The sequence below is a fragment of the Quercus suber genome, unplaced genomic scaffold (genome assembly GCF_002906115.3).
Source record: "Quercus suber isolate HL8 unplaced genomic scaffold, Cork oak 2.0 scaffold_633, whole genome shotgun sequence".
In the NCBI taxonomy this organism is placed as follows: Eukaryota; Viridiplantae; Streptophyta; class Magnoliopsida; order Fagales; family Fagaceae; genus Quercus; species Quercus suber.
In genome coordinates this window covers 901-11,124 of record NW_027070075.1, presented here as the reverse complement: position 1 = coordinate 11,124, position 10,224 = coordinate 901, and the positions used below count along the sequence as shown (strand labels likewise).

The 10,224-nt window shown below is 32.4% G+C and overlaps 1 pseudogene; it reads right to left on the bottom strand.

Annotated features, from left to right (window-relative positions):
• Window positions 1-509: 509 nt before the first annotated feature.
• Window positions 510-9,875, bottom strand: LOC111984566 (GDP-Man:Man(3)GlcNAc(2)-PP-Dol alpha-1,2-mannosyltransferase-like; annotated as a pseudogene).
• Between the last annotated feature and the right edge of the window lie 349 nt (window positions 9,876-10,224).

The following is a 10,224-nucleotide window of genomic DNA, read 5'->3' as shown; positions in this document are numbered from 1 at the left end:
TCTAGACACTACCTGGTAGTAAACCTTACTGTTGCGACCCACAACAACAAGAACTTCTGAACTCTTCCTACATGAATCCCTTCATGAATGCCTTGTTTTTGTTCATGGCCATACCTTCTTAGTTCTAGCCGTTTCCAAGGACCCTCTTGATGGGACACCCAACTCACTCCTCTATGCTTGCCCATACTGCATCAAAGTATCAATGAACTACCTCTAGATGGACATTGAAAACTTCCTTTTCTATTATCATTGATGATTGAACTAAGCCTATGAGTTTAATAATTTACAGATCAGACTGCATTTTCTATAAAACTTCTTTAATAGACATTAAAAAAAATTAAATCTATAGTGTCTTTAGTAAAAAAAAATACAAAAAGTCTAGAATGTCTATTCCATGACAATTGCTCTTTATTATAAAAAAAACACCAATAAGTTTTTTATTATTGTAGTATTCAATCCCAAGACCCTTATAAAGACTTCACCAATAGAGTTAATTAAAATCCACAACCCATCAGGCCAGGCCATATGGTAGAAATAAATTATAATTAAGATTTTCTGAGGTATATTGGAGATCAAAATTATTTTGAACCATTTAGACAGCAAAACTTCATCCAATTACTGGATTACAACTAAAATGCCAAAAAATTGAAGGGTAGAATATGTTACACTCTTTGAGTTACAAGCACGCTGTATCTGTTGTTAGTCCATTATTAGGAACCAGAATTTAGAACCAGCCGGATTACAGCTTTGACATCTTGATTAAATCTTTGCTCAGAAAATCTGCCTGCTCGGCTCCTTGCAGCTGCAGCCATCTCAAGCCTCTCAGATTCAGACATCCTCATAATTTTCAGGATGGCATCTGCATATTCTTCCACACTACAAGCAAGAAATCCTGTTTGCAGTCCATCTTCTTCTAAAACAATGTCCATCTTTAGGCCAGCAGAATTATGAGCAGTAGAGATAAGGAAAAGTTTGAGCAACATATACAGTATTGGAGTTTTAAATAGGAGATCAGAAAAGATGCCAACCAATTGGGATTGCGCCTGCAGCCATATACTCTACAACACTAATGCCGAAATGTTCATCTGTCATAGAGTGGATTCCTGCAACAGCACCACCCAAAAGTCTCACCAAGTCCCTGCAGATTGTGAAGATTAGACCAAGGATAAGACAGCAAAAACAAGTCAAATCAGCAATAAAAGATCTACAACATAGGAGATAACCAAGATTGAGGAGATTGAGTTACTCTTTATTAAAAAAAAAAGATATCCATGACTTCAATGAGCTCCACAAAGATACACTGGCTAATGGAACTTTTTAATGGTAGTTATGAATTACATATCATTTAAATGGCTTCACTAATTCCCTTATGTCAATCACCACTGATCATATTTTATAATGAAAACATATTGTTGGCTTCCTCCAAACACCCCCAGGATTATATGAGATGTTAGTGGAAAAGGACAGTAACTAATTTCTTAATTAAGTGTCGTATAATACATGCACCATCATAAAGTCCTAGAACCACTGACATAATTAGTCAATGTCAACAATTCTGTCATTCCACATAATTTAGTTTGCCCAGTAGATCAAGACACGCATGGTAGCTGCTAACTTAGAACATTTGAATTTTCAACACTAAGGAGCACAAGCAACTGCTCTTAATCTGTTTAAGCAAGTACATGATGTATAGTAGTAATCTAATTAACTGCAGCCTATGAGGGAGAACACTATTCTCAAATTCCCTGCATGTGTATGACATGTCCTGTACTAGATGAATTAGAAATTAGTGTGTAATAAATGTAACCCTGAGTGGGAGAAGTCCATCAAATTGGCAATTCTTATTGGACTAAGGATAATCAATTTCTTTATCAATTTCTTTAACACACATATTCATCCATTAAATTCCACAAAACATAATATGGCTGTATAAAGGATCCAGACTATATTTGACAGGCACAAACCTGTACTTCAGATTTTATAGAATTTGACGTCCCCATCCATCTTTAGCTCAATAGCTTTATTTTTCAAATTTTGCAGTCTTTCCTCATCTGAATTATTCCGACAACTGCCCACAAATTGAAGTTTAGGTCTAGGCAAGTCTGCATCTAACTTTTTGAGAGCAACTGAAAAGGCTTCAAGTTGGAGAGTATGTGCCTGAGATAAAAGAATCAAGTTATGAAGAGCTTGCCATGCATAACTTCAATAGGCCCCAAAAAATGAGCCATCAAAATTATAGTACCTTGTGCTCATAAGGATAACACAAGTATGCACACCTTCTCTGGACGAAATTGAGCCACTGATATAATTATTGGACTTTTAGAAGGTCTTTCCAAAGTTTGGACAGCAACTTGTTAAAACCCACAGGTTTTTGCATCGGAATTTTAACAAAAGCAAGGATTATTAGATATTCCTAGTATTATTGTCAGAATAGAGAAAATATGTTACCGACATAAAACTAAAAATATTGCATTTTTTTTTTAATAAAAAAAATTACAAAAAAAAGAAAAAAGAAAAAAGGAAAAAAAAAGTAAAATGTGGCTAATCCTACCAACCTGCCACCAATAGATATTATCTTGTCACAAAGAAAACATAAATGATAACTTGTTTAATAAAAAATTGACAACAATAAATGATGACTTATATTCAAGAACATAAATTGAATGCTAAGATCAATAATAATGTTGCGTCATAAAGAAAAATGGAAGGAGAAATTTGGACCGACAGGAAGGAAAAAAAAATGCACACACGCATACACAAAGGCCTTCAACCCCACAATGCATACAAAATCCTTAGATTATAGAAACAAGAAATTACAAACCTGAAGTCCCAAAGTACCACAAGGAGGATACACTCGCTTAGTTCGGTGAGGAATTCTCCAAAGCTTTTCAATATGAGACTGGGTCCATGAAGAGTTGACCATAGCAAGGTGTGCACAAGAGCCTACAAATCCATACATCCAGCTAATAATTGTGTAATAGAGAACTTTGCACTGAGATAGCCAAATGCTGCAACAAACATAAGAAAATTTTACAATAAAACATAAGAGGAGAACAGGTAATATAAAGTTGTCTACAGCTGTTACAAATGCATGCAGGAGCTTTATGTAATGTAAAAGATATCAACTTAGGCCATCAGTGACAACTCGGAAAAGAAATGGATACAGGACCTCATATGATTATTAGGTTGCTGACACGCCTAAGTTAAATATTCATTAATCTGTATGGGCATGTGACCATATACTTGCCTGTGGAATTTTTTAAAGGGAAGTACCCAACACAAATGTTTGACTTGCTATTGACAAAGATGCTTTAAAGTCACTACCAAGTTCATGACTTAGATAAATCCACACTCATCAAATTATCAATCAACATTAATTCCAGAATCATGTGGATTCTAACACATTGCAGGGGCCCGAGGAGCAATAACTTCCCTGCCATGCTCCTTAGCAACTTTTCAATCTAAAATTATTAAAAAAAATTATAATTATATTCTAATTTTCATTATTACAGAAGGAAATGAAAAACTGAAGGTTTTGATATACAAACAAACCCATCAGGGAAACATCACAAAGCATAGATACAAAATGTGTGATCTAAAGATTTAAGAAACAAACCTTTGAGCAATCAAGGCATCATTGTTATACATTGAGTATCGTTCACGAACACGAGATATCATGTCTAAACTAATATAGGGTAATGGGTATAACAGATAACTTTGCATCCAAACATCTGTGCAAGAGGATACGTAAAAAGCATATCCACTAGTGTCAAAATAATATAAGGGAGTAAACTTGTACAAAGCTTCCCATGAGAGATAGACCGAACCCAGACTTTGACCAATCATAGTGAAGTGAGGGTAAGTGGTTTCTTCAACCCACTTCCTTTTATAGAGATGCACCACCTGAACATATAAGATATCATAAACTAAGATAATATAACAATGGTAACAATGAAACAAAAAATTCAAAGATTGCCGAATATTCACAACAACATGCATTGTAACAGCAACTAACATCAAATGAACAAAGAATCAAACACTCACCATAATCGGTAAGATAAATCACTGCTACTAAAGTACAAAATCCCAGCACATTCCCAACAACATTAGTGATACAATCAACAAAATTGGAGATACAGTGCTACGCAAGGCAATTGAATGTTCCAAAGGTTCAAGGTAGATTATTGCGGACTAACATCTCACCAATAAGCTTTGGCTCAAATGGCATTTCCATAAGGCCCATGGGGTAAGAAGCACAGGTACTCCAAAAGTCTCTAGTGCATCCATGTAATTTGTTATTGAAAATTATTACCTTAGAATTTTATTGATGTTTTTAAAGATTTTGATAGTTGTTGGTATCACCATGCATAGGTGTCTTAATTTTTCAAGAATTGTCGTGTCCCTTGACAGTGTCGATGTCCATGCTTCTTAGCTCGTGTTCAAAACACACTGGAATAGTGGACACATATGTAACTTAAATATACACACAAACAAACAGCAACAAAAACATATAAGGCTAACATCTCAGCAATAAGATTGCCTCTCAAAAAATAAACATGTAACTAACTCTCACTACTACACCTATAGGAGTTGTGAAATTTGTTTAATTCCAAAACTTTTTCATGAATTAGTACATCTTGAATAGTTCCACACTGACTACATGATATAAACAAATTCTCAAACTCACAATTAAATAAAATCCCAAATCCAATCAGCTAATTTCACTAATTCCAGAAAGAGAGAGAGAGAGAGAGAGAGAGAGAACCTTAGGTGGGTGAATTAGCTTGACTCCAAATCGATCAAGAGCGCGAGCCATCAAGCTGTGAGGCGAGGCATCGTGGTCACCAGTGTAGATGACGCAGTCAAGGTCAAGGAGAGAAGGCTACATCTGCATCGACGAAATATTAATAAGTCTAAAAGGTACTATTGAACATAAAACTATAAGATTTAACATCTAACATAATAGAAATAATACCTTAATCCATTTTAATCATTTATAGAACCAAATAATAATAATTTGATTATAAATATGATGACAATAATGTGATGAGGCTACCTGATCGTTTGCTTAAGCCAGGCCAATCTAAAGATTCTAAACAAAGCTCAGCTTAAATCTAGGAAGGACACAAGTAGGGGTACGGGTATGACACTAGCAATTTTTGAAAAATTATAACATAACACAGTGGGTACAACACTCAAATGAAGCGTCCATGCTTCCTAGGCTTTAATAAATCCAAGCATAATTTAATGTTAAAACTCTAACCATTAGCATTCTAATAACTTTACATTACAAGCAGAGTTTTCACCATAATGAAATCTTATCAATGAGTGTCTAGACCTATCATTCTTCAACAGGCACAATCAATCTAAATAGCTTAAAAAAACCAGAATTGGCTGTTGTGTAAGCTTTGCTTTGGCAAGTAACAAAAAGTTCTGTTGGGAATTTAATCAAACACATTGGACTCATAGAGAGCCAACCAAATAATAACAACTCCCACATGGAATTCAAACCCACAATCCCACTAACTGAAAGAAACCCATTTTACTAACACAAAAATACATATTATTTCTTGGGTTCTTTTTTCTCCTTCATCAATTGCTTTTATTATATATATCTCTCTTTGTAAATTAGTGACTTTTATCTATAACGAAAAAATATACAAACATTGAAAGAAAACACAGAGGAAAAAAGGGCATTAAAATTTGAAGAATACAAATGAATGAGAACGAGTGTGGTACGTACCTGTTGACGTGGGTAAGGAGGAAGTTTTGGACTCTTTTGGCTAAATATTGCTAAATTTAAAACATATTTGCTATATAGATACTGTTACAAGTTATTTAGGGAAATGAGGAGAGAGATTGAATTTCGGCAACAGTGTTACCGAAATTCAAGAAAAAGTAGGAGAGAGAATGAGAAAAAGGGAGGAGAGAGAAAAGCTTGAATTTCGACAACAATGTTGTTGTAATTCGTCTGCCCAATTTTTCTCACCTGCCAGGATGTATGAGTGTGAGAAGTGGAATGAGTGAGTGCCCAAAAAAAAAAAATTTTGTGACAATGGTATTGCTGAAAATGGTAAGGAAAAAAAAAAGTGAATGCCAAAATTTGGGGAAGAATTAAAGAAAAATATAATGTGTTACGTAAACAATATTTTTACAATATTTTCACAATAAATCATAGGTAACTAGTTATTATTAGTTCAAATTTAAATTTGACATTGAGATTACTATTTTAATCTAACAATAACAACAAGTAACAATCTGATACTTAGAATTTGTTGTAAAAATATTGTAAAAATTGTGTGCACTTATTATTTCTTAAAAAAAAAAAGTGTAATGGAGTTGCCGAAAATTTTGTGGCAATTGTGGCTTGCCGAAAATGGGAGCAAAAAAAAAAGTTTCAATGGGTTTGTGGCAATTTTTTTTGGCAATTGTGGCAATGACATTGCCGAAAATAGGAAAAAAAATAAAAACTTTTTTCCCAATATTTTTTTTCCCAATTGTGGCAATGGTATTGCTGAAATTGTGGGGGAAAAAAATTTTCCCCACAACTTCGGCAATGGCGTTGCCACAATTGGAAAAAAAAGAAAAAAAAAAGAAAAAAACTTATTCCCCAAATGGTATTGCCACAATTGGGAATTTTTTTTTCTCCACAATTTCAGCAATGCCATTGCCACAATTGGGAAAAAATAAAATAAAAACTATTTTTCCCAATTGTGGCAATGGTATTGCCGAAATTGTAAGGAAAAATTTATCCCCACAATTTCGGCAATGCCATTGCCACAATTGGGAAAAAATAAAATAAAAACTATTTTTCCCAATTGTGGCAATGATATTGCCGAAATTGTGGGGAAAAATTTATCCCCACAATTTCGGCAATGCCATTGCCACAATTGGAAAAAAATAAAATAAAAACTATTTTTCCCAATTATGGCAATGGTATTGCCGAAATTGTGGGGAAAAATTTTCGTTGCCACAGTTGGAAAAAATAAATAAATAAACTTTTTTTTTTCAATTGTGGCAATGGTATTGTCGAAATTGTGGGGAAAAAAAATTTTGTGGTAATTTTCGTCCAAATTTACAATAGCAACTTGTGAGTTAATTTCGGCCAACAAATTTTGTGAATTTTTTTTTTTTTTTTTCAATTGTGGCAATGGCATTGCTGAATGAAGGCCAAATATATAGGATCGGTTGAGGACATGAAATGGTGATGGTGAGGCCAGAGCTAATCCCCAAAACGACATCGTTAAAGTATGTCAATTGTTTATCAAATATAATATTACCTTTTAGGAACAAGTTCATGGATGATTAAGGATATTGGTTCATGAATTATGATATAGTATTTTTTAAAAAAAATTATGAAAAACAAATACTTATTTTTGGATAGTTTTTATTATTATTTTGTTTTATATTTTTCATAAAATAAACTATTTTAAACTGTTTGTAAAATAATAAATAAACAAATGTATTAAGGACATCTTAATTCTTAACTGGTCCCTTAATTTTAAGTTTTTATTTGAATTTTACAATTAAGAGAAAATATAAGTTTAATGATCGAATAATAAATAACATTTTATTAACATGATATTTGATAAAAATAAGGGTAAAGTTTAGTTACAAAATTTGTTGTAGATTTAAGTTACAACCTTACTCAATATCATTTTATTAGATGTGAATTTTGAAAAATCCACCATTGGATTATATCTTCGTATATCCTCCATGCTTGTAAAATTTCTAGAAAATTAAAGACATTGAGCTATGTAATCAATAAATTGTTTAAATTGCAAATTTTTTTAGTTTAAAATTATGCATAAAATATAAACTTATAGATCATATAGTAAATAATATTCGATTGACACAAAATTTGATATGAGTATTAATAGCGTAAAGAACATGCAATTCAACACTTAGATTTTCAAAATATGTAGTAATATTTATTTTATTGAGTAAATTTGTAGCCTTAAGCTACAACTAATTTTTGTAACTAAATTGCGTCCAAAAAAAATAAGTATTCCAAATAAAAATAGTTTCTTATATAGAATTATAAAATATACATAGAAATTATCTTTATATAAATTATTAGTGCACACCTATAAATAATTAATACATACATTTATTCAATTTGCACATTCAATAAACTAATAATTTGACATAAATGCAAATTTTGTTGAGGCAAAAGTCTAAATGAAGGGAGTCTTAGGAAATGTGTCAAGTGGCATAAGCTCTAGCTATTATATTTGAGGTTTCTACTTCTTCCTTTCTTTCCTTTTTTGTGTGCGTGTGTTTGTGTGTGTGTGGGGATAAACACATACACAAAAGAGAGGGCTGCTGAAATTTTATTTTCCTCTTAATATCATAAAATATATTATTACGTTTTATATTTTGAATTAACCCTCACCTTTTTCTTTTCAGAATTTCATCTTCCATGTTTCAATATAGCATATTGAATATACATAAACTAGTTGTGTTAGTGCCCTTATTGTTTCTTAGTCAATCAATGCAGCACATAGGGTTGTTTATCGTTCTGATTAGTTGGTTTGGGAGAGAGAGTTTGCACTTTGCACCACACGAATATGGTTAATATAATTTCCCAACAAAATGTAAAGGCACTTTTTCTTTTGAGAATCAAATATAAAGGCAATTTCAATTCCAAATTTTGAAATGTAAATGTAAAGGCACTTTGCACCACTAGGTTCATCTATCATGCCTTAATCAAATTTTGAACTTTTAGGATTTCCTATCTTATATTCTTGTGCAAGTCTCAATAATCATCGTAATTTTTTTTAGAGAGTTTTAACATATGACGTTCACTTTTGATAATAACTATTTATCATCAAATCAAGACACTAATTAGTTTTTTGTATAGGTGAGGATTGAATCTTAAATCTCTTATTCAACTATTAGAAACTTTACTAGTTGAGCTAACTGGAACCCACATCATTGCAAGGTTAAGGCTTTATATCTCAAATTTCATTTTATGGAGGGAAGTATGCAATTATAGTATGTCCATTTATTTATTTATTTTCGATAATATTAGTAGGTCCATGTAGTTCATGCCTAAACATGATATAATAGATTACAAGTTTACAAAATAACAAGTTGAGAGAAAGAAATTACCGTGTATATATATGTAAGGTTACATACTATACGATTATTGTCCAAGGTCCAGGAATAAGAATTATCAAAGCAAAGTTTGTCCAAGTGGTGAATAGGTGTTAAGTTGTTTATGTCTAGTGGATGTGATTTTTTAATGAAATAAAGTGGTTATGTCCTGTGTTTAAAAATGTCTATTGTTGAATGTAAAATATAGTTCAATGTCAATACTTAACACACCCAACAATGTAAACATATAAATTCTACAAATAACAAATACAAATTTTTGTACCACTTTTTGGGTTCCACCAATTACAATTTAACATGTGTTTAATTTTTTTTCCATTTTAAATTTTGATTATTTTATAAAAAAAAGTTGAACAAACATATGGTAAGTTGTATTTTTTTTTTTTTTTTTTTTAAGGAGAAAGCTTGAAAACTTTATAAAGAAAAAATGACTATATCAACTTGAAGTATAGAATAAAAAATGACTGGAACATCCTCCATCCAAATAGTACAATCTGAGACATTAAGAGAATGTTTAGCAAAACTATGGGCAATTAGTTTATTACCTTCTCTCCTAGTATGAGAGTAAAGTAATTGATTGAATGATCTAGAGAAAACCTTAGCATCTTGAATCATAGGATCAAAAGAAGTTACAAACGACTCATTCTCCACCAAAGCTTTGATGATCACCTCAAAGTCCCCTTCCAAAATGGCTGGGGTAATCCCAACCTCGAAGCCAAATTCAAGAGCCCGGCTAACAGCAATGGCCTCAACCTCCACTGCTTGGAAACATTGAAGGAGTTGTTGGGATTAAAAAGCGATGACTAGGCCCTAAGAATCACGGATGACCACTCCAATACTAGATTTATTGTCCCCCTAGAAAAGAGCTCCATCAAAATAAATTTTGTACAGCTCCATAGGTGGTGACTTCCAAGAAAATCGAGGCTTGGGAGGTTGGGCTCGATGGGGCACCTAGATAGTGGTAAATTCCACCAATCAGTCTTTAGAGACCTAGGTAAGATGATCTACATTTCAGCAATGTTGAACCAAATGGACTTGATTTCTTGGTAAGTTGTAATTGGTAGAATATAAAGTGAAATACAAAAAATGATACAAGAGATTTGTATT